Source organism: Ipomoea triloba, chromosome 13 (genome assembly GCF_003576645.1).
Source record: "Ipomoea triloba cultivar NCNSP0323 chromosome 13, ASM357664v1".
NCBI classification, from domain to species: Eukaryota; Viridiplantae; Streptophyta; class Magnoliopsida; order Solanales; family Convolvulaceae; genus Ipomoea; species Ipomoea triloba.
Genome location: NC_044928.1, coordinates 7,636,611 through 7,639,141, shown reverse-complemented (window position 1 = coordinate 7,639,141; position 2,531 = coordinate 7,636,611). Strand labels below are relative to the sequence as shown.

General features: G+C 29.8%; 1 long non-coding RNA gene across 1 annotated transcript in view; it reads right to left on the bottom strand.

Annotated features, from left to right (window-relative positions):
- LOC116000887 overlaps positions 1–2,052 on the bottom strand; it is a 4,110-nt gene extending 2,058 nt beyond the window's left edge. Inside the window, exon 1 of the long non-coding RNA XR_004094183.1 lies at positions 1,817–2,052. This is a non-coding gene — a long non-coding RNA (uncharacterized LOC116000887). The remainder of the gene's footprint in view (positions 1–1,816) is intronic.
- Positions 2,053–2,531: the final 479 nt, after the last annotated feature.

Sequence of the window (2,531 nt, the reverse complement as noted above, 5' to 3'; positions counted from 1 at the left end):
ATATATATATATATATATATATATATATATATATATATATATATATATATATATATATATATATATATATATATATATATATGGTAGGGTTCCAGTGAGATCACTTGTTTAGGTAAGATCGTGAGATCAGATCTTGTGCATCCATGTAATATTTTTTAATGGTCTAGATTGATTAACACACACACTTCGTTCGCACACATTTAATCACCGTTCGCACACACTTCAACTTGAAATCTTAATCAATCTAGACCATTAAAAAATTTTGAGATCAAATCTTGTATATCAATCACCGTTCGCACACATTTAATCACCGTTTGCACACATTTAATCACTGTCCGCACACACTTAATCATCATTCACACACATTTTATTACCGTTCGTACACAATTCAACTTAGCATCTTAAATCAATCTAGACCATTAAGTTATTAAATGGATGCACAAGATCTGATCTCACATCTTAACTAAACAAGTGATCTCATATGATCCTAACTCTCTCTCTCTCTATATATATATATTGATTAATTATTTTATGAATTATCTAGTTAATGAAATCTAAACGTTTAAATTATGGATAATCGTATTCAAATTAATACATTCATAACTACTTTCTCAACCTAAGCACAAAGAGGCAATATCGATTCCACGATATTCGAACACACAACCTCCCATATAAGAGTCCAACTTAGTGTCACTAGACCACAAAATCTTGACATATTCAAATTAATATAATATACATTATAAATATTTTTTATAGTGTTTTGAAGTTATTCAATTTTCCGGCCATGTAAACACAATTTATGGCTCCACCTGTAATGGCCCAGACCATACAAGTCCAAACAGACAAAAGGGTTTTGACACAGTTCTAACTACCTAAACTTGAACCCGGAACCCCATAAATCAAAGGCCATTGTGCCTGCATGTTGAGGATAAAGCTGAGGATAAAGTCAGGGCGGTTCCAATAAAAATTGGGGTCCTGTACAATATCTTAATTTGGGCCCCTTTTAAAGTAATTTATATATATATATATATATACATACTTTGTAAGTTCTTTTTTTTTTTTTTTTAAATATATAAGCCAATCTCGATCACACTTCTCACCATTTGGTAAATATCTTGTGTAAAATGCTAATGAAAAATGTTTACAAAAATCTTCTAGAATATTTATCTTTAGGACCTTTATTTATTGATAAATCTTTACGAAAATTTTCTAGAATATTTATCTTTAAAACCTTTATTTATTGATAAATCTCTTTTAAGACCATCTTTCACAATAATATCTATTAATTTAGAGGGCCTCGCAATTTCTAGGACCATATATGTCAAATAAAAGGGAATCATTCGGTTTATCATTGTGACCAACATCATCTAAACAACTATCAACATTCTTATTATTTTCATTGTCACAGTGATGCCTATTATGCACAACATCATTTAATTTGTTTTTTCCAGTCTCACAATCCTCTTGATCTTCTTAATGAAGATTAGCATCTACTCCGTGGCATTTTTTTCCTTAGCATCATCTTTTTGTTCATCTATTTGAGTTTTTTTTAATGAACTTTTCAAGAGCTCTCTTTTGAGATTGAGTTAGTTGTTCAATTATTCTTTTCTTTTTACACTTTTCAAATCCAGATGAATATTTTTCAGAAGACATAAATATAAAATACTATATAAAAAAAAGTAAGAATTTATTTAGAAACTCAAAATAAATAATTAATCAAGAAAAAAAATTCTTGAATATATTATTATGAAATCAAAATTATTAAGTGATGTAGATAAAATAATAAATAAAAATTATGAAATAATACGTAATTTACCTGTTAGGAGAATTGAAGAACTTAAGAGTTTGTATGATAAAAAAGAATTGAAGAATTAATTGTCTCGTAATGAACTCAGAAAGACCGGACTGCCGAGTGTCGAAAGGAAAAAGGTTGCGCTGAATCTGCTGATCAATTAGGCTTGTGCTGATCGAGTTGCGATTATGGTAATAGGGTTGGAAGAATGAAGAAACATATTGTAATTCGACGTAAATCCAGAAGAAATATATTCGCTAGTGGGAGATGTTTGATTAGGTTACGAAATATGAATGTATCACTAATAATTCATATTTGCTAGTGGCTTGCGCTATATACATTTTTTTTTATATATAATATGGGGCCCCAAAAAAATTGGTGGCCCTGTGCAAAGGCTTTGGATAAAGCTATACATGCATAAGCATGAGTGGTGTAGAGAAATGGGATTTGTTATGTACAAATATGAAATTCTGTTGGGATGGACAAAAATAAGTAGATTTTGATATAGGGACAAAAATACTCTCCTCATTTGTTTTAGTCCAAAGTTTCTCTTAAATTGCCTTTTGGATTGCGTACTGTTTCACCAAAAATATTTGTTGATAGTAAAAATACAACTTATTCCCTTAAAGATAGCAGTGCATGACCTTGCATGAGGCAGCAACCCCAAAATACTTCCGTTACTAAGGCTGTGTTGGAAAGAAGGAAAATGACTTTTGAAAAATATTTTTGAAAAATGAGT